At 41.7% G+C, this 23,068-nt stretch overlaps 1 long non-coding RNA gene across 2 annotated transcripts in view; it reads right to left on the reverse strand.

Annotated features, from left to right (window-relative positions):
- Positions 1-20,930, reverse strand: part of LOC134430639 (uncharacterized) — a 96,645-nt gene extending 75,715 nt beyond the window's left edge. The window contains exons 1-3 of one of the 2 annotated variants that reach the window (XR_010030877.1): positions 20,798-20,930; positions 19,539-19,645; positions 4,643-4,738 (exon numbers count right to left, since the gene is read on the reverse strand). This is a non-coding gene — a long non-coding RNA (uncharacterized LOC134430639). The remainder of the gene's footprint in view (positions 1-4,642; positions 4,739-19,538; positions 19,646-20,797) is intronic. The other variant, XR_010030876.1, reaches the window with a different exon arrangement.
- Between the last annotated feature and the right edge of the window lie 2,138 nt (positions 20,931-23,068).

The following is a 23,068-nucleotide window of genomic DNA, read 5'->3' on the forward strand; positions in this document are numbered from 1 at the left end:
ATTTTTTCCAAATCAGAAGCCACTTAATTTTATCCAGCCATGTACAACTATTCTATAAAACAAGAGAGAAAACCTAGGAAGTGCAAAACAGGAGAAGAAACATTACTCAAACAGTAGTGATCAGTTGTCCTTTTCTAACTTTTGTAGTTTTCCGGAGAACAGCTACATTGGTACCTTTTCAGAGGCCAGTGCTGTTTAATAGACTCATAACAGTTTGATTAACAGAATTAAAAATATTAACAGAATTAAAAATATGTTGCTAAAATTACATAGAATATGGAGGTGGTAAAGGAAATTAGGGACCAGATCAGAACTGAAAATAATCTTGACAAACTGGAGGAGTGGTCTCCAAACAGGACCCAGAGAGTGGTGGTGGATGGTGTTGCCTCCAGTGGGCAGCCGGTCACCAGTGATGGCCCCCAGGGATCAGTGTTGGGCCCAGTCCTGTTCAATGTCTTTACATTAACATTTACCTCAGAAAATTTGCAGATAACACCATGTTGGGTGCAAGTGTCAATCTGCTGGAGGGTGGGAGGGCTCTGCAGAGCGACCTGGACAGGCTGGATAGATGGAGAAAATCTAATAATACGAAGTTTAACAAGACCAAGTGCCAGGTCCTGCACTTTGGCGACAAGAACCCCCTGCAGCATGACAGGCTGGGGACAGAGTGGCTGCACAGTGGCCAGGCAGAGGGACCCAGGGGCAGTGACTGACAGGAGGCTGAACACGAGCCAGCAGTGTGCCCAGGTGGCCAAGAGGGCAAATGGCATCCTGGCCTGGATGGGGAACAGTGTGGCTAGCAGGAGCAGGAAGGTCATTCTTCCCCTGTACTTGGAACCTTGAGTGCTGTATCCTGTTCAGATCCCCTCAATTTAGGAAGGATGTTGAGCTCCTGGAGTGTGTCCAGAGAAGAGCAACAAGGCTGGTGAAGGGACTGGAGACCAGTCCTATGTGGGGCAGCTGAGGGAGCTGGGGGTGTTTAGCCTGGCGAAAAGGAGGCTCAGGGGGAACCCTGTCACTCTCCACAGCTCCCTGAAAGGAGGCTGCAGCCAGGTGTGGACTGGTCTCATCTCCCAGGGAACAGTGGCAGGAAAAGAGGACACAGTCTTCAGCTGCACCAGGGGAGGTTTAGGTTGGACGTTAGGAAGAAGCTCTTCACAGAAAGGGTGATGAGGCATTGGAATGGGCTGCCCAGGGAGGTGGTGGAGTCATCATTCTTGAAGGCATTTCTGAGGAAAAGACTGGATGTGGCGCTCAGCGCCATGGTCTCGAGGTGGTTTTAGGCCATGGGTTGTCAACCAATGAGCTCAAAGATCTTTTCCAACCTACTTTCTTCTGTGACTCTAAAATGCAACAGTTAATGTGAAAGACACTGAAATTACACAGGGAGAACAAACTGAACAAATACAAATCACACATCTTGGCAACAATTCATCAAATCAGGCCCTTGGGGTAGAATGGGGGTAGAATATGGGTACTAATGTACATATCAATACAAGGGGAATGCACAGGACAAGGTCATGTTAGTGTAAACAAAGCGAGTGCCATGATAAGATGTATAAACAGAAGGGATTACAGACTCCTGGAACTGTAAAGAGATGTTTTTGCACTTTCCATGTTGACAAGAATATCTGGAGAATGTGTCTTCATCTTTGGACACTGTGGCTCAAGAAAGACACAGACAAATTTAAAGAAAGCTTGCAGTGGGAACAGGCAGAAGTCTAGAAAGAAAGAAGTAAGATAAAAGGATGAAACTAATGGAGAAGATTAACAAGGAGAAAATTAAGGAACAGAAGACTAGTCTTATAAAATGCTGGAATATTGCAGAGGGAGAAATTTGTTCATTTTCCAGGATGAATGGGCAAGAAGTCCTGGCTTAAACCATAAAACTTGGTAAAATCTTTCCAATAGTAAAATTAGGCAGTCACTGAGACAGGTGGAATGAGAATCTCCGTTGCTGGAAATCTTTGCCGATGGTTCAGGAGTACATCTGGCAGACTAGATGTACTACTCTGCTGTGGAGAACAGGGTGGCCCAGATTGCCTTCCAGGTCCTTCCTTGACACAGCTTCCCATGATCTTGTGGAAAGGTAGAAGCTGAAATAGGTATGCTGTTGTGAGAAGGAAACCTGAAGTCACTGTGAAATAAAGGACATGATTTACTCAGGTTTGCATCGTGCAGGATTTTAAACCTACTTTCTTTGTAAATTGGTGTAAAATACACCTCAAGAGTTTACCACTGGAACACCTGAAGTATGAATTATGGAGTTAAAGAGAAAACTGTGAGGGGAGCAGTGACTAACTCTAGAGCTGACTGTGCTGTCAGTGGAACTGCAGCAAGCTGCTCTGAATGGTGACTTGGCCTAAAAGGAAACATGGACGGACCTGAGCCTGCCAAGATGATCAGGGAAAAGTGACCACTTTGTGGATGTGGAATCTTTTAGTCAGGGAAAGAGTATTTTTTAAGTTCCTACCAAATGAGCTCAAAGATCACCCTGGATGTAGCTTATAGATTTATCTAAGAGCCTAAATCACTTACTCAGCCTGAGTTAGGGGATTGGGTGCCTGGCTGTGACTGGTTTGTGCTTGCTTTTTGTAGGAAAGGCTCTGAAGTGTTTGCCAGCAGCTCTCTTTTTTCTCAAACACTGAAGAATCTAGGTGACATGCTTGTTCTGGAAAGTCTCTTTCATGCTGGAAAGTCTCAGAAATCAGATGTGAATGAAGGTGAAAGGGGAACATGAGTCCTACAGGATAGAAGTGCAAAAGCCTGAAGAAGGCATGCACTTAACCTAAGGGCTTGAGAACAGTAAAGGCAAAATAACAGCCACCTGTAATATTGTTCCAGTAGCCCTTTCTGTGTTACTTCTTCATCCAACACAGATAACATGGAGTACAAAGGTTGTCATCAAACAAACCTGATGATCAGAACTAGAACTGCCCAATCTGTTTATGGACTTGATTTGTAACTGCTGGATTAGTTGAGCAATCCAGAGGTAGCTGAAAACATCTCAGATGTTTCTGTGCTGCATTTTCCAGCAAGGTGGCGTTTTTCACTGCTGCTGTAAGGGGCATTCTCAAATGCTCAGCCTTTAAGGACTGGACTGGAAAGCAACTTCTGTGGCACTGAATTGATCTGACCAGGGATTTGAGTCCAAGCAGCATGGCAGTGGATCCCCTCCATATGCTCAAGCTTGCTTCCTTTATCCTCAAAACATGATGTCCATGTCCAAATTGTCGCCTGGAAGCAATCCTTGGCATCTGGTGTCTCCTGAGCTGAGCCTGGGTGTTGCCTGGACAGTGCTACTTGGCATGAGCCAAAACTATGCAAGAGGCTGTGCTTGCAGTTAAAACAGAGCAGATGATTGTGGACAATTGCCAGTATCTGTGCCTTGGCCCTGCTTTATTTGTATTGAAGTAGCCTAAGAGAAGATCTGCTAATAAAATGACTGTTCTGTGCAATACAGTAGTTCTGATTGAAGCCATATGGGATATTTCAAGGGGCTAAGGCAGCTGCATGCATATGTCAACACATGTGGCTTCCAGAAGGAAGCTGCTCTGGGAACCACACCATCAGATTTGAAATTAGCAGGAACCAGGTAATCAGCCCACTATTTGCTTTTGGTGAGAATAAACTTTGTAGGTAAGTTTTCAGCCAAATCATGTCTCTGACTGTGGTGTGTTGACCTTGACTACATGCTAAGTGCCCACCAGGGCCATTCTATCACTTCCCAGTCTCAGCTGGACTGGAAGACAGAAAAACACAACAGAAGGCTTATGGGCTGAAATAAAGGCAGAGGAAGATCACTCACTGATTACTGTCATGGGCAAAGTAGACTCAGGGAAATTAGTTTAATTTATTACCAATCAAAGCAGAGCAAGATTGCATGAAATAAATCTAAATCTCAAAACATATTTGCTCCATCCCTCCCTTCCTGGGCTCAACTTCACTCCCAATTTCTCTACCTCCTCTCACTGAGTGGCATGTGGGGACAGGGGAATGGGGTCTGTGGTGAGTTCATCACACATCCTCTCTGCTGCTCCTTCCTCCTCAGGGGAGGGACTCCTCACACTCTTGTCCTGCTCCAGTGTGTCCCTTGTAGGGTCACAGGTCCTGCCAGCAAATCTGCTCCAGCTTCTTTTTCCATGGGGCTGCAGTTCCTGCCAGGACCCAGCTCCAGCATGGCCTTCCCACGTGGTCACAGCCTCCTTCAGGCATCCACCTGCTCTGGCACGGGCTCTTCCATGGGCTGCAGGTGGATTTCTGCTCCCCCATTGTCATGGGGGGAGTGGGAGCTTCAGACAAAGTTTATTAGAGAAGCCCTGCCACAGAGCCATGAAGTGCAGAAAAGATCCCCTTAGACTCTAAAATCCTTTCCAGAGATCCTTGGGGCAGCTGGATCTAATCTCAGCCTCAGGCTGTCAATAGTTTAAGTAACTTTGCTCCACAGGTTTTACTGATGGCAAATCATATTATTTATATAAAATTCGTCATTTACTATGAGAAGTGACCAGACAAAAGAACTTAATCAGAATTATTTATTACACAGTAAAAGCTAAAACTACTAATAGTGCACTATATTAAAGCAATTATATTAAAGCTAGCAAAAAGAAACAATTATTAATTAGAGATTGATGTAACTCACCAATATCAACATTTCTGGGCAGGTCTCTTTCTCTTAACCTTGAGGAGTATCCTTGATGGGTGTCTCTGACACCTAAGGAAGCAGTCACCACACATTCTAAGGAGAAATATGTTAGAAGAACCTAACTGTATGAGAGTGAACTGGATTTTCACAGTATAAATTGATTGACTGTCCATCATATATCCTCAGATCATCTGTATCAGCTCAGCATTTTTAGATAAGGATACTTTACCATATCTGCCTCACTCCCAGGGTGAGTCAGACTGGTTTTAGCATAATTCAACACCAAAACCTGCATGACATCCCCTCTCAGTCCACCACCATGGCCTTACAAATAGGGCATCATTTGCGTTGCTTGACCACATTCCAGGTAGAGCATCCTGCTGCAGCCATGGGCCTCCATGGGCTCAGGGGCACAGCTGCCTCACCTTGGGCTGCACAATTGGCTGCGGGGGAATCTTTGCTCTGGAACACCTGGTTCTCCTTTATCCTCGCTGGCCTGGGTGTCTGCAGGGCTGTTTCTCTTGCCTAATCTGACTGCTCCCTCCAGCTGCTGCCACCAGCACTCATGGGCTCAGCCTTGGCCTGTGGTGGGTCCATCCTGGAGGTTTCTGGCTGATTCTCACAGAAGCCACACCTGGAATCCTCCACTGCCAAGGCCATGCCATGCAAACCCAGTGCAGTGCCCGAGCACATGGTGTATCTGTGGATGTGGTGTGTCAGACCAACCTCTGTGAATCCTTGTACTGTCTCAGGGCAGGCACCTGGACTGCACGATGGGCAAATTTGGGATGACTGCTTCCAGTGGAAACATGGATTTTGATATATTTTAAGGCAATCATGACATGTCAGTTTCAGAAAGCTGCGTGTTATCGTCCCTGAAAATATAATTTTTGCCCTGGATCCTTAAGAGACCAACCAGCTTGCAAATTCCATTCATTCTTTCAAGTGCCTAAGCATGAAAGCAATAAAACTTGTAGGTTGAATGAAGTTACATATGCATGCCTAATTAATAACACTTATTTTATTTTGAAAATGTGCTAATATATATATTTTATCTGTAATTATAAAAATGAAATGCAGAAATATCAGAACTAATATTCTAACACCAATTATTGCTGTGTCTTGGTTTTGAATTAATTTTTGTATTTCTCGTATAAAGTATCAACTCCTGAGGTTGCTGAGACCTTCTGTTTGCAAGTAGAGGGCTTGGTGAACTTGTGTGTCCACTTCATTAATTTAAGTAATTTTAAAAAGTAATATGACACTAAAATAAAGGTTAACCAACTAATTAACAAGAAGATAGCTTCAGTTCTTTACTTCCAATCTGTAGTTGGCATACTGGCTTTTTTCACTGCTTATTTGCCTGCACTGTACCCTCTGGCTTAGTTAGACAGAGCAGCAGAAACTGCTAAAATCACCATGTGTGGTTTTTTTTATTCTTTTGACTATGTGCATTTCTGAAAACTATCAGGTGACTATTTTGACATGTCAAAAATCTACTTTCTTTTACTCTGCTTTTAAATCAATGCCTGCTCTGAAGCCAATTTAGTCACTAGAATATTATTGTCTTCCAGGGAATCTGGGCTGTGTCCTGAAAAACAGGTAAAATATAGTGCAGTTCCTTTAAATAACAAGAAGAGGTTAGTTTGTGACTTTGCATTTCTGCCAGGTCTGTTAGTGTACTAGTTTCCTTCATCTTTCAAAATTGTAAAACATGTAGTACATGAAGAAGAAAAGGATGAAGGTAGCAAATCTTTGTGAAAATAGTACAAACAAAAAATCTGATAATAATGCTTATTATGCTTTAAATAGAAAAACTAGGGTTGCTTTTTCAGGGATTTTTTGGTCACAAGAAAGAAGCCTAGTGCAGAATTCCATAGGCAATTTTCCTATTAATTTATTAAATATTATTGTGTTTTAACCCAAACATAGAAACACAGATAAGAAAGAAACCCTCTAGTCTCAAGTGGTCTACCACAAGGCAAACCTAAGCAGATTCCTTTTTACTATTGAATTTGGACAGATTTTCTTGAAACTGAAGCTATCAAGACAAATTCATGGTCCCAGTGGGTCCATCACTATAGCATGTAACTACAAGCTACAAAACCCCACTGATACAGGTAGGTTGTGGCACAGAGGCATCTGGTAAGCCAGAGGAGGCCAAGGCTGTACAGAGGAACCAGATTCAGCTGAACAAGAGGATAACCCTGGCTCTGAAACATTGACTTTCTAATCCAACCATAATCAGCCCTAAAATGGCCTTTTCAGAATCTGGATGGACATGTCATCAAATAGACACAGAGATAAAAAATAACCCTGTTTATCTGAGTCACAGCTGAGGCAAGATTTCATTCAGCAATGTATTTTGCCATTTCCCTGGATGAAAATAGCAGCACTTTGGATTTAATTTTCAGAATTTGTGAATCTAGCAGTTTTCATGAACCCACAGATATAGTGAGAAGTAGAGGTCCCCTATAACTTGTAACATCATCCTGAGATGGTGGGAGTATTGTATGACACAGCCTGACAGGAGACACTACACAGAAAACTGTGGAGATTGGCAACTTGTACACAGTCTATGATCACACACTGCTGAAAAAGTTCTTGCTGTTGCTGGCATATCATTGAAGATGGGGCAAAATACTGTTCTTTAATTTCACTGCTTTTCCCCAGTTTGAATCATAGGTACTTTCTTTTCAGAAAAAAAAAAAATCAACTGCTTTCATATTGATATTATGCTGATAAATAACAAAGTAAATGCTACTACTATAAAATACGAAAACCTGCACCACCTGCTAGGTTTTCAGTATTACTGTGGTGGTCCAAGAAGAGAGCATTGGTGGGTACCACCTGAGATGTGAGTTTAACTACTGATAAGCAAAACTGGCCGTGGCCTTAGCAAACTGAGACCCCACCTGCTGTAAAGAGTTTTGCAAGTGGTGCAGAGTGGAAGTCCTCTGAGATATGCTTTGTAAGCTGATAAGTGGTCTGGGACATGTTTGTGAAAATTTCCTCAGCTATGAGGACCAGTATAGGATTCTCCAACACAGAAGTGCTCTGGTTTCAGAACGGGATGTGGGTAGCAAAGCTGAGTGGGAGCAGAGATTATCAAACATATCATGTCAAGAGAATGATTGGCTGTCTCAGGAAGGAGCTTGATTACTCAGGGCCCCTGAAGCCACTCAGCACTGAGAGAGATTCCAGGGACAGTAACTGTGGTGGACAAGATGGTCATCATGGATAGCCTGTACCTCATGTGGAGGCCATGCTGAAGGTCAGGGATGAGCCAGCCACCTTCCATAGAAGACAGGAGAATGTCCTTAGGACCCTGCCACCCTGTGACACAGAGAACTACTGAAAGCAAACCATGGCGTGGGGAAGGTGCAAACTCAAACCATTCTGTTTATGTTGCAGTAGATTTCACTGCTTTGAGTTTAGTTGACATAAAAAAAGATATTTTTCTAGCTTTTATTATACAATATTTATTATTTTTTAGTTGGATGAAACCTAGTTGGGAGAGAAAAGAGTATGTTTGCATTCTAAAGCCTGCTAATCTCCTATGGAATCTCAATATAAGGGACAGATTTAAGCCTATTTGTCTCATTGCTGTGACTGACTTGGGCTCTCATGACACAGACATTTTGAACACAGACAAGAGCTGATATGAAAAATAAAAGGTAGGTGACAAAGATCCCTAAAACTTAATGATGCACTAGGGAATTGGGGAAGGTAGAGGTGCTGCTGTGGAGGGACAAAAATACAAGTTCATATTCCAAAGCAATAAGCCAATAAAAGCAGTCTTTGTGGTAGCACTCCAAGTTTCTTTGAGATAAGGAAAAATTGCATTCATTGAGACTAATGAAAAGGGATGGACCAGACCAGAAGTTGTGAGCCCTGAGTGTATCAAAGTTAGATAAGGGGATGTCTTTCTATCAGCTGGGACAGTGCACACCACTGGAAGATTTTCCAGGGACCTTGTGGGGTCTCTGTCACCCAGAACAGATTAGGAACACATCTGCTAAGAATAAAATAGATATGTTTGATCCTGATTAAGGACTGGGTAAAGCAGGGCAGACTACCTGACCTCTTGCAGGTTTAATTTGTTGATTGCAGCACAGGAGGATAAGAAAGATGATGGTTTGGATAGATAAGAAAAACTGAAATCCAGAGATTTTCTACACTATGAAATTTAGTTATGACTGAAGTGTTAATGATACAGGGATTGGAATAAACCTTCTGAGTTGTAGCAATGATGAGACAATGGGAGTTTCTGGGTCCTGAGGGGTAGACTTGGGGGAGCCAGGCTGGGGGATTTCAAGGTTCAAATTAGAGAAGGTTTCAAACTGTAGTGAATGGAATCAGAGGGAGAAAATGGAAAGACACAAAAATAACTAGAAAGAGAAATTGAGAAATTCTGTGATTATAAATGGCAGAGAGATCAGGAAAAAGATGAAGAGAGGTGATCAGGATGTTCATAAAGGACAAATACCAAGAAATGGGGGAGTGGGCATGGGGGTAAGAAGAAGATGTAGAGGAGTGGCTGTATTGAAGTGAAGATATCCACATTATCAGTCCCAAATTATCAGTCCTTAATGACAAAAGAAGAAAGAGGCAGGGTAAAGAAAGAAGGATATATTCCTTCAAGGCTACCTACTCATTTCAGTCTTCACTGGCACTGCTTGGAGTTTCTTATTGAAAAAAACACATTATCATCTGGCATGTGAAGGGCTCTGTTAGCATGACGGACTGCTCAGGAAGGCAACTACAAAAATTATTTATTTTAAAGAGGTAATTTCTTGGTTTGTGTTTCAGGAGTTATGCAGCCTTCTATGAAAACAAGACTAAAGCAGCTGCTTTTGATGTCAGCTACAATTGTCAAGCCTGGTTTTCAGACTGGTATTTTGATACTATTGCAGGAACTATCAGTCTGTTTTTGTAGAAGCCCTTTTACAATACTCTAAATATGAAGAAATCATATGATAATACTTGTACTTGCATGAGGATCTTCCTTGCAGATCTGCCATGGGCTATTAAGGGCATGTTTGAACCAGGCATGTTCAAGCCCACCATTTAAACATTTCTATAATTCTCTTGGAAGTATCTCCAAAGGCTTTTGTTTGTTTTTCTTCTCTAGTGAAAAGAGTTTTTGATTTACACGTGCCCCTCTCAGTATGTGCAACCAATGATTACCACCAAATGCACAGGAGGAGAGACAGAGATAAACTTGTGAGACTTTTGTACAAGGTAAATGAGGTTGCTGGACACAAAGAGACACCCAATGCCTGCCCCAGCCCCATGCTCTGACCTGCTGGGGTGAACCCTCTGTGCAAGTACAGCTGAAATAAATGAGCTGTGTCAGCACAACACTTCCCGAAGGACAAGGTCCTAATACCCAGGAAACTAAAGCAGGTTTGTAAATCCTTCTGGCACAATAAGCAGCTTTTGCAGAGCAGGGCAGGATATGTGGGCTTTTGTTTTTGTTTTGTAAATGGGGGTTGTGAACTCCATAATTCTTGAAGAAAATTGTTATTGTGTGGAATTGGTTTCAACTATGCACATGCAAAATACCCTTTCTGCTCATGTTTGGAGGAACCCCTTGGCTTTTCTACCTTTAAAAGTCTGGCTGAGGGTTCCACAGAAGCAAGTTAAATTGAGCAGGATAATAAACATTTTTCTTCTTGTTTAGATTCCTCAGGTACTTCTAAGAGGCACACGTTTTGCTGAGTACTCTCTACTTCTTATATCTACACTGTGCAATTCTGTGGGAAACACTTCAAAAAATTCTCCTCTGGGAAACTTGGCCTTAACCTTTCATTAGGTTCAATAAGGATCTGCAAAGTAGGTTGTTCTACACTCTTCAGATAATCACTCACGTTAAAAAGATGGGAAACAGAATACCCTGAAAATTGGAAGGAACCTTTTTTATTAAACATTTCAGCATGAATTTCACTGTTCAAGGAGCAAAACCATTTATTAGAAAAGAGATGAACTTTGGAGTGGAATTAAGAAAAGAATCCTTAGAAAATCCTGGCTAAAATTTGCCTGGTTCAGAACTCCCCTGAGAAGCTGTAACAGTGTGTTACCAATCCAGTGGCACCCTCCCACTGCACAGCCCAGGGCGCATCAGCAGCACAGTGGCTGTGTGGAAAAGGGTGACCTTGAACACTGAACCCCAGCTACTTCACCTCTTGTCTCCATTTGGGAATTCTTCCAACGTCTCCAAGGCAAAGGCTCCTGCAGGTCTCACCCCATGGGGTAACCTGGCTGTCCTGCCCCAGAACACCCATCTGGGCAGAACTGGTGACCTCCCATAAAGTCATTCAAGACACTTGTAATGGAAAAAGCATCCAATATATTAATTCTCTCTTAGTGTGAGAGGGGCGCCACAGACTCAGAGGAGATGGAGGGCCAAAGGATCTGCAGTGAGGATCTGCCCTATGTTTTCAAGAGAGGCTTTTTTTCAATCCTCTTGAAGGAGAGAATATGCTGTCCAGTCCCTTAAGAACAAGACTTGCCTGGGGCTGTTCGCTTGGCCACAATATTGCACTGTCAGATTTAAATGCCTTTTGCTTTGGAATTGCCTCAGATCTGCCCAGCAGAGAAATTCAAGTCTGTGAGCATCCCTATGTCTGAGTTATCATAGACAGTACTAGAGTATCACTTAGTGTTTTGTTCCCTAACTTCCTTTCATGAGACTGTTATTTTAATTGTGGATAACTTGGCTGGATTTTTTAGGACTATGTTTTGCATGCCAGTATCCTGAAGATTTTAGCCAATGTGGTTTCATTGTGTTGTTCATTTTCCAAAATCTGATGCTATTGTTATTGGAATGATAATGTTTGTATTTTATTTGTAAAAAGGAAACTAGGGGAGATAGTGTGTGAGTGTGAAATAAAAAGAGTTGTATTTCTTTTTTGTATAGCAGTGAAAAAAAATGTTTAAGAGGGAATGGATTCAAATGGAAACTTTCTGCTTGCAAATCAGAGAATTTCTGACCATTTCAGATGGGGTCATAAGTTAAGTTGTTTCACGTTTATAGAAACAATTATTTATTCAAAAAATTGCATTTTAAATTATTATAATTATGCGAAGAACTGCTACATGATTGCTTGTAATAAGAGACTTGATTTATTGGCCTGGGACAGTCCTTCTATGAGTTTGTATATTCAAGTCCTTAATTCTGTGTTAATGTAGTTCACCTTTGTAACTGTGCAATTTCATCCATTCTTGGGTCTGACTAGCATTCCAGTAGTATTCTAATCCCCAAGACAAAAGGTTTTTTTATTTATTTCCAATGGTAGATTGGACTGGGCAATTCTATTCTATTCTTTGCTAGTAATTTCTGTGTAAATAGGGGAGAGAGAACATTGGGTTTGCTTTTACATTTTTCTACATTTTTAAATGAAAATCACAACTCTGCATTCCATTGTGTGAACATCAGCAAATACCATGTGTTTTCTTTGGAGCTGGCATTTTGAAAGGATATTAACTTGTTGTGGCACTGCTGCTTGAGAAATAGACTTCCAGCAAAATTGTGATGTATGCTGTTAAATGAACTTCAAGGAGCTCTGAATTGCAGATCAAAACCTCTCCAAATAAGAGGAAAACTGGTAAAAATTGTCTCAATCAATCCAGTGTCTTACATTTACACTAAAGGAAAAGGATGAACCTTTCCCCACTCAGTCTCAAGGAGTACCTGTAATGCAGCTCCATGGGACAACTCTTTTTATCTATTAGCCACTGTTTTCAACCCAGTTTTGTTTCAGTGTTGAGGAGATTAATTAGGGGAGATCAAAGATGTATTTTAGGGTCAGCTAAATGGTGTTTTTCTTTGCTTGTCCTCTTGGCCCTTAGGCTTATCTGTCTTGAGCAAGGTGGATTCCATCACTGGGAGCTCTGTTCCAGGGATGCCCTGGTCCTGCTGCATGCTGCACCTTTATGCATTCCAAAGCTGATGCTGATACTGCCACTTCAAAGGCTCCATTTTGCTTCAGGGGATTCTATCTTTAAAGCACTCAACATCAGTGGGAGGATTTGCACGTCATGTCACATCCCACTTTTGAAGTTTCTTGTTAATAGGGGTCGCCTTTGAAGACTTCCCACTCCTGAGAGGTTCTTCTCCCAGTTCTTCTTGTTGCAGGGATGTCTCTCACAAGATCTTTTTAGAAGCCCTCCTGAGGATTTTCTATCTTTAGGAACATCCCTTAAGAGCTTCTTAGTGTTTAGGCCTGAGTCTTCAGAAGAGTTTTGATATCCTTTAACAAGTTCCTGCTTGTGAGACAAGCCATGCAGCCTCCCCTCGGTGTGGAGTTCACTGCAACCAACTCACCTAAGTAAGATGAGCATGACCTGGACAAAACTTTTCTTTAGGAGCAGATTTCACCCTTCTCCCATTATTCAATTTTATTTAAAATTTGAACATCTATTATAAAAATGAAGACATATAGCTTGTGATAATTATGGTTTTAATTAGTGATGGACAATTGCATTTTTATCAAATCAACCAACTTATGATCAAATCCTTCACCTTTTTGGAGTAAAGTCATCTTAATTTTGTTTTCTTATGTTTCCTTTCCTCTTGGTGTTGCACTACCTTGTCCAGACTGGAAATTACCACTCTATTTAGTATTACAGGCCTTAATAAAAACAGAAGGTACCAAAAAACTTATTTGAAAGTCTCTTATGAGATTCTGAAACCCCAGAGGTCTACATAGAAAACTAAACTATTGAGCATGTGCACGAGGCAAGTTTTGAGCTTTCTGAGTTTGTTACATGCCTTAGTATGAGTGTTGTCAGATGAATTGTTTCAGAATACGGGTGCATGATTTGAGAGTCTACTGTAATTTTTGTGGAAAGTTCTGTAAGTGAAAGGAGAAGGCAAACATGGATATTAAAGAATTTAAAATTATATGTAAATTGCATACATTTTTTACAAGTTCAGGCATTCCCATCATCCCAATTTTCATTCAAATGAATTGGGAATGTGCTTTCAGAATTCTTCACTGTCAGATATCTTTCTTATTGTGTTTATATTTTATTGTTTGGTTTTTTTTAAGTTGACCTCCCGGGCATTGTGACCTTGGAATATGTGAGAAAGATGGAAGAGAAGTTCCCTTGGAAAGTCACAAAGAGGAAAGATTTCAGAGCAACATTATGCAAGTCAGGCTACAAAACATGAAAATACTTTCAGAAAGCATTTAATGGAGGAGGAAACAGTTACATGAGCATAGGAATAAAGTCAATCTGGTGTTCAGTGTGCTTGTACCCTCTGACTGATTCACATGTTAACCAGGAGAAAGGACAGCACTGGGGAGAGCCTGGGGACCTTGACCAAGACCTGGATCAATCTGGACCTTTCACTCTTGAGATGGTCTAGGGAGAGAGCTCACTGGAGCAGGAAATAATGGGAGGTTGGTTGAGATATGTTTTGAAGTACTTGAAAGGAGAGAGAAAACAAAGTAGCAGCTCTAGGAGCTGCAAAGCCAAGGTGTGTGGAACTACTTCAGAACAAAGAGCTGAGATGTAGCTAAATGCCAAAAACCTTGCTTGGGGATAATTGAGTCCCTTGAACTAAAAAAAAAAAAAAAAAAAGAAAAATTGAGACAACAGGCAAGAGGAAATACTTAAATTGATGAGGAAAGAAGGTTATGTAAATGAGACAATCTGTGGGCCAATTATCTTCACTCTCAGACAGGAAATATCTTCCTTTGGAAGCTCACAGATGAAAACTTGATGTGAAAGGTTTTTTTTTCATTCTAAAATTCTGCATCATTGGCATGCCATGAAGTGGATTATGTCTAATAACATCTATTATGAAATTAACAGTGCATTCTTTTGAATAGGCTTTCATTTTAAAATGCATTCTACTTTTTACAGAGAACAATGTTGGTGCTTATTGAAGAGAGGACAAAGCAAGATACATCTACTGGCATGCCAAGAACGTCTTATTTTCTTCTTAAGATATTAAAAGTTTTCTGAAGAGCTGTTTTAGTAGAAGGTTTCATGGTGTTTCAAGAAACATAGGATGCTTTGAAGAAGAAAATATAAGGAGACGTTTTACTTGGTAGTATAATATGAGCTGGTTGTGATATCCTGGAAAAACTGTTCCTGGCAAAGAATGATGAAGAGAAACCCCTTACCTCTTGTATATCAATTGGAGAGAAGAAACATATGTGTATTGATTACTATATCATGGTATAGGCTGAAATCAATATATGCTTAAAGAAAATACTTGTTTTCACAAGACTAAATTGTTTTTCTCTGGAAAATTTTTTCTTCAGGCATTCCAGCATTGTCTAGTCATGTCTTGTTCCCAAAGCAAAAAAAAACCCCTTAGGCTGTTTGCAATAAGGTTTTTACTCTGACCAATACTTGTGCTGTCTCAGCCTGTGATAGTCAGGCTTATGTTGAAGTATGTTCCATTATAATCAGTTTTGTTTGATATCTCTCATTTAAATTCTCAAACACAATTTTCTAGTTCTCCTTTTAAAGATACTAATGTTTTCATCAGGGATGTCAAGTTCTAAGCAAAAATCAATACAATTTTTTTCTGGTCTTCTGAAATCAAGACTCTTCCAATCTCAAATTACTCACATTCATACTGTGTGCAATAAATTAAGTTTTCTGCTCATAATGAGAGATTATTATGATAAATATCAAACATGACTTTGAATGAAATGCAGAGCCATACAATCCATATGTAGTAAGAGATACCATCTTGAATAAGGTCAGAATCATTTTTGAAGCTAAGAAAGAAAAGATAATTTGGAGCAGAAATAGCTAGTTAGGAAAAAAACAAACCCTGGCCAAACAAGAAAAACCTCAAGAATGGCTCCTCTCAGTGTTATCTCAAACAGCAAAATCTGCTTGTTTAAGGACCTATTAGTCATGGTGTGAAATGCTGCCCAATTTGCATAACTGAGCAACAGAATATAAAATTTGACAGAGGAAAGTGAACATTAATTAGGCAGCTCTGGTAAGTGACAATAAGCTTCCCCGTTCTCCCTGAATTTTTTTTAGTACACACCCAGTAATTTCACACAAAATTTGGAATGTCTTGCAGGAGTTAGCTGGCACTTGTCTTTGTTTCTTATCTCTGCTATGCCCTTAATAATGGATGCTGCAGGGGACACAGTTCATCTCTGCCAGGTGAGCACGGGGAGCTGCTCTCCCTCCCCAGCTGTGGCTGCAGCTGTCTGCAGCCTGGTGTGTGCCTGGGGCGACTGAAAGCCCTCGGCGCCAGCGGCAAAGGGACAGTGCCAGCCCCTCAGAGGCTGGCCCCATTCCCGGCTGCTCTGGTGGGTGTGTGCCCTGCCTGCCCCTGGCACAGGGGTGGGAGCACAGGGCTCTTTGCTCTCCTGCAGCCTGCTTAGATTGTGCTTGCTGCATTTCATTTCTAACAACGTGACAGAAAGTGCCCTGACATTGCAATGGTTGCTGTACCTGCCACAGCCCCTTGGCACCCCAGGGTAACACCAGGGGGTGACCGTGATCTGTGCCCTCCACAAGGACTCTGCCCCAACCAGGGCAGTGACTGGGAGCACTGTGACACTGGTAAAGGAAATTTGCACAGATATTAGGTCATATTTTCAATATGTTTTGTCTTTAATTAGGGCAGTTTATCTTCAGAATTCTCTTAAGTTGCATAGTAACATATTTTCATTGTATTTCCTTTGAAGACACTGGAATTAGTGTATCCAGTTACCAATGCTTTGAAGAAGAAAATATAAGGAGATGTTTTACATGGTAGTATAACATGAGTTATTATGTTTTTTGGTAGTGTATTATGTGTATTATGAGTGTTATATTGGGAGCAGATAAAGGCTCACAGTTCTGCTGAGGCAAACCTGGCTGCACTGCTCACAGCTCACAGCTGTTCAGGAGGTTATCTTGGCAATCAAAAAGGTGAAAGACTGTTCTCTTCTGCTATGAAATGGTTTAGATTCTTTGGATCTTGTATTATTGATAATATGGCAGAAAAAAAATATTACTTTGTAACAGAAAAAGTAACATGCTGCCAATTTGATTTAGGTTAGCACAAATAATTTGTTTCTACCACAACCAATATAAATATTAATGCAGGGACTGGAACTTGACTTTTTCCTGCCAATTTCTGCTCTTTTAGACTGTTTTTTAAAGATAATTTTAGCTTTCACTATAGTTTTACCACCATCAGTAGGAAACTATTCTAAAACCAGTAATTCTGGGTTACAAATTGCTTAGCTAGAAAGACAGAATGTTAATATTTATTCTAAAGATTAATAATTGGAAAGATTTTGTGTGAAAGAAAAGACCCCAAAACTATTTCTCTTCACTGGTAGCTGGATTATATTATTATTTTGGGAAATTGATATTGAAAATATTAAAAATAATTATAAGCCTTTTCATTCCATATATGGTTCCATGTCAAATACTTGGATTTTAGCTTTGCATTAAAATAGACTGTCTAGAAATTGATCCTCTCTGTCAGGAGCAGGTAACACTCTTTTGAGCAACTAATAATTTAAAGTTTTGAATTGATTCTAAAAATGTCAGTAGAATTCTGTCACCAGAATTACAGTATTTACAACAAGGCCACAATATACTCCTTGCTTGGGCAGATGTAGTGACATGAGGGACATTTTATTAATCCACTGTTTACTTAAAGGAAACACTTTCTTGCAACCATTTTGTATGGCCTTTTGAAAGAAATCTAGAGACCAGTACGAATCACAGATTGTTGTGCGACATTGATGGAGAACTCAAAGGCTCCCTAAACCAAAATCCTGTGCATATGATAAATTTTCAGGATGAAGGTTTCTGGATAAAGCATCTATATCACTTTGAACAACATAAATATTTTGCATAAATATTAATTTACATTTTATTGCTTTTGTATCACCAGTGTAACAGGTGCTTCCAAATGCTCTGGGAGCAAATGATGAAGTAGGTATTAAATGGGGTATGCAGAAATGTTCTCAATGAATTGTCCCAAGAAACTGGTAAGGAAAATATGGATTAAAACCCACAATAGCAAGGAGCAGATGCAAACTGCCAGGAATGCAGATGTTTGTACATATCTGGGAGAGATTTGATTTCTGCCAAAATTCTCTTTACTGCTTCTTCATTGCCCAGAACTGTCTTTTTTGCTGTACAGAGCAAAGAAAACAGAATAAAATCCTGAAAAAAATTACAGCATTACGGTAGAAGGGAAAAAACAAAGGTGTGGAAAAATGAGCCAGCTGGTTGAGGTGTCCCAAAACTGGTTCCATGTTTATGACACATCAATTGTTTATCTGTAGTTAGACTGTAAATCGGTGAAAGATGTCTAAATAAATGCTAGGACAAATTTATCTCCTCCTGTCCCCTTCATTTGCTCTCTTTCTGTGGCAATAAACCATAAGATCTAAGTATATTTCTGATACCTGTAGTTAGCACCGTAATTTTCCTTAAGAGAGAACCACTACCCCTGGCCCAACCTCCCCCAAACTGTTGATTTTTGTATACAAATTCTCATGTAGCCCAGAAAAACATCCTTGCAGCTCAATATAATGGAAGTTCACCGTCCTGCCAACTGGCAGTACTTGGGGAATCTGCCTTTGGGGTGGATAACAACAAATCCTATGCAAAAGTCACATCACCCTTGTATGTATCAAAGCTATTCAACGCAGAGCATCACTAGCACGGACTACCCCAGGCAGGACAGTACACAGTGGATATTGACCAACAAAGAAAGTGTTTCACATCTCTTATGCAGAGAGACTGCAGGAGCTTGGCCTGTTCAGTTTAGAGGAGAGAAGATTGAGAGGGGACCTCATTAATGCATGTAAATTTCTCAAATGCAGGTGCCAAGAGGGTGGTGCCAGACTCTTTCCAGTGGTGCCCAGCAACAGGACAAGGGGCAGTGGCCATAAACTAAAACACAGGAAGCTTAGCCTCTGCATGAGGAGGATCTTTATACTGAGGGTGGCTGAGCCCCAGAACAGGCTGCCCAGGGAGGTCATGGAGTCTCCCTCTCTGGAGTCATTCCACACCCATCTGGTTGCATTCCTATGTCACCTGCTCTTAGTGACCCTGCCATAGCAGGAGGGCTGGACTGGCTGATCTGCAGAGGTCCCTTCCAGCCCTAAAAATTCTGTGGTTCTGTGATCAGGTGTCTGCTCACTGCTGGATGGAATACCATAAACATGGACAAGGTGGGGAGGTCTTGCTGTCTCAGAGGCCTGAGATGTCTCTCTTAACAGCCAGGGAACACATCCTGCATACATGATGTTTCTAGATGTACAAGCAATGTAAAAAGCAGGGTAGTTTTTAGGCCAAGTTGTTTTTTGTTTGGTTTTGATATATGGAGGGCATACAGCATTGAAGGCACAGATCTCTCTGCAGATCTCTCTTGTTGCTACAGTTTGGAGCTTTAAGCTGTGTGCTTGACCTATGTAGTTCTTCCTCCACACTCAGTTTCTGGTTAGTAAGTGAAGCAGCATTTCCATTTTGCCCTGGACAGACCCTGTGCCTCTCCCAGCAGCAGATGTGGCAGCAGTAGTGAGCTGGGGAGGGCAGAGGGGCCATCAGCTGCAGAAACACCTGTCAGCAAAGCAGAACACATCCACCTTTATGCTGGGATGCCAGCAGGGTTCATGGCTACATCCTGAGTCCTCAGGAGCCATCCCCAGGGTGAAGCTGTAGGAACCTGTCTGCAGGTGCCACTGAGGCTCTGCTCACATGGACACCCCTCCCAACACACAAGTCATTTCCTGGAAAGCTGGGACAAGAAAGGGGCCAGAAGGAAACTTTTAAGAGGGCCAGCTTTTGTCTCTGCTGGTGTCTAAGTGAAATGATGGAGATGTTTTGTTGGCATATATCAAAAAGGTGACAATTTGAGAGAAGTGCAAGGAAGAGTTCACACATGTGATACCTCACCAGTTTGGAAGCCTTCCAGGGATGGATATTGCCTCTTGACCAGCTGCTGATCTTTCCCTTCTCCTTTCTGAATGCCTTCAGGGTACTGACCTCTATAAATCACTGGAACAGCAAAGTTCTTCAGCTGACATTTGAATCATGCTCACATCAGTTAAAATTCGCTATCAGATACTTTTACCACACTACCAAGACTGAACCTTCTCCATACCTTTCCCATGGTTGTTTTCTACCATTTCCTTTCTACCATTTCATCCTTTCACCACATTTCAGCCCCAAAATCATCCCTGCTGCTCTTTGTATCTTTGCTGTCTGAAGATGTGCAGGGCTGCATGCCATATCCAGGAAATGTCACACTGTGAATTTATCCAGGGACCCAAGGAAAGAACATTCTCTCTGTGTCTTTCCTAATAATTCTAAATGCTTCATTTGCCTCTTTGTCTGCTTCAGGGCATTGAACTGACATTTTTTTAAAAGTCTGTCCTCAACGACTTTAAGATCTCTTTCCTAAGTATATAAAACAAAGCAAGTTTTAACAATAGAAAAAAGACAGAAATAGTTTATTAAAAACATCACAAGTGTGAGTGACCAGTAGAAGTATGCAAAGAAGCTAAATGTGTTCCCACAGTATTTGCATCTGCAGCTATTTGCAGTTTTGCCACAGAATATCTCCTGATCGATTTTTTTTTTTTCCTTTTGAATGCTTTTTTCCCCTTTGGTTTTTTACTACCTTTGGTGGACAGCTTGTTCCCACTGGCTGATGAAACCACTGGAAGAAGTCTGTCTCATGCTTTTTGTCCCATCTGGATGTTCCTTACCTGGGCAAGACCAAGACCTGTTACCCACCCTGCCCCTGAAATCCCATAATCTCTCTGTGGGTAAATGAGTGTGGCCGAGGGATGAGGGGAGAGTCACTGTAACTGTAGGATCCTTCCTTCCTTCCTTCCTTCCTTCCTTCCTTCCTTCCTTCCTTCCTTCCTTCCTTCCTTCCTTCCTTCCTTCCTTCCTTCCTTCCTTCCTTCCTTCCTTCCTTCCTTCCTTCCTTCCTTCCTTCCTTCCTTCCTTCCTTCCTTCCTTCCTTCCTTCCTTCCTTCCTTCCTTCCTTCCTTCCTTCCTTCCTTCCTTCCTTCCTTCCTTCCTTCCTTCCTTCCTTCCTTCCTTCCTTCCTTCCTTCCTTCCTTCCTTCCTTCCTTCCTTCCTTCCTTCCTTCCTTCCCTCCTTCCTTCCCTCCTTCCCTCCTTCCTTCCCGCATCTCACCAGTGCAGAGCAGCTGTGTTCTCTGGTGACATGCCAGTGTCACTTTGTCTGCGTTGTCTCACCTGGTGTCACCAGTCTCTGCTGCCTTCATCCTTCTCACGTGCACACAATGTCTGTGCCTCCTGCAAAGCCTGGCTGGCTTCAGAGCCACATGCCCATGTGAGCTGGTTTCACTCTCACTCCAGTACAAAGACCAAAGGTCCTCATGCAGAGGTGTTGGAGCAGGAATTAGATCCTCCCTCGTACCTTGTCCCTTCTGCCCCAGACTGTCCTGTCTCACCTAAATAAAAGTGGCTGATGAATAAATCCTGAATTAATTGACTGTGTTTGTGGGTCTAGGCAGACACCACCCAGCATAAACAAAGCTCCCAGGGCTACTCAGACTGAGAATCTGTCAGACAGCACCTGTGCATTGAAATCAGGTCATGGGAAACAAGCAGTAAGGAAGAAAAGTCTGGTTCCTACCTAAGTCTTGCCCCAATATTAAGATGAGATGTGGGCAGTATGTATATCCAAGTTATAAGGTCTCCTCAAGCTCCTATCAAGTCTTTTTTCATTGTCTACTAATAGTATATCATGGTTTGATTTCCTTATGTGTATCATCATCAAGTTGTTAAAAGGATTGTAACTAAAGCAGCCGTGCCTCAGCATTCATAGAGCCATCTGTGCAAATGGAGCAGTTCCCACCTGTCCTCTGGCTCCTCAGGCAGCAGAAGTGCTTTCCCCCATGAGCTTCAGCATCAATATGTTGCTGTAAAAGGAACTTAGGATAATTGCCATAATTAATAACAGTGTTTCAACTGACTTTGCAAACACGCACTGGTTCTGCCCCACAGCTCGCCAGAGGTGGATGGAGGGAGAGAAACACATAAGCTTCTTTGTAATAAATACCTGGGTACCTGACACAACTATAAACCCAGGTAGTGTTAGCAGCACTTGGCATTTTTGGGTTTGGATTTTTTTTTTGACACCTGCATTATTAAATAATGCCTCAACATAGATTGAAAGTGGCTGGTGTAAGAGGCACACAGTTCAAGCCTTCTGGCTAGACTCATACAGTGTCCTCCTGTGACATATGTAGGGAATCCTCACCCCAAAAGACATCATAGCCTTGATCTTGTCTCAGCAATTTCTGCAAGGTGAGGAACAGATGCACAATCTTCCTCCAGAATGTGGGTACACAGGAAAGGTGACATACACTGCATTGCATCCCTGAGAACAGTCTGTCATCAGAAGTGCTGGGCCTTGCTTTACTGGCACAAGTATGGACTTTGTGCTCTGAAACCAAACAAAGTACTTTGTGAGGCACGTGACATGCCACAACCTGCTGTTTCTGCTGGCTTGGATGATGCTACTTAGAGCTGAACCACTTGGCTTTCCTTTCTCCTTCTCCCTTCTGCTACTGCTACCACTTAAGTGAAGATGCTGCCTGCTGGGTCTGAAACTGATTTATGCTCTCACAGAAGAGGAAGTGTGCTGCAGTGCACAGAGGAAAAACTCCAAAAAGCAGTCTAAAAATAAAGGTTGATTTTTGATTAACCATAACATCTTTGCCCTGAGTGCTGTTAGAAACAAGCATGTCCATCTTCCTAGCAGGACATGAGACACAGGCATAAGACACTGCTCAAGAACTCAGAAGTTTGGCTTTATTTAGATAAATGCCTCCCACTGAAACCAGTGGGAATAAGTTTTATAAATATCACCGAAGATCAGGGCCATTGAGGTAAGGCAATATTAAGAAATAATCCAGTGAATCTTTAAAACCATATCTATTAGAGTTAAGCTGTAACCAATGCTCCATTACAATTGCATACTGGAGTCCTTGGAGACTTCTTAAGTACCCACTTCAGGGAAGAGCTGCTTCATTCCAGCATGCAGTGAGCATTTGGGCAGTCCTTGCCTTTGTCCCTGGAATCTCGAGTGAGTCTTATGTCTCTGTTCCCACCTACAAAGTGGGGAAAAGTGCCATAAAAATAAGGCACTTGGGAGTGCTCAGACACTGTGATGATTATGACAATGAGGAAGGGACATTTTAAGCATCTGGATAAAACAGAGTTAGATGCTAAAGGAGGGCAAGCATGACATTTGAGCCAGGTGCTTTTCCATAGCAGCTCTTTCCATTTACCACTCCTTCAGGGCTGAAACTTTAGTTCAGTAATTTCTGTTGCCTTCTATTGACATTCTTTCCAAGTTTAGTGCCCTGTTTCTGAGGAAGTAAATTAGACTGTGGTATAAAAATTTTAACTCAAGGCCACTCAATGTATTGACAGA

The sequence above is a fragment of the Melospiza melodia genome, chromosome 1, assembly GCF_035770615.1.
Source record: "Melospiza melodia melodia isolate bMelMel2 chromosome 1, bMelMel2.pri, whole genome shotgun sequence".
Lineage (NCBI taxonomy): Eukaryota > Metazoa > Chordata > Aves > Passeriformes > Passerellidae > Melospiza > Melospiza melodia.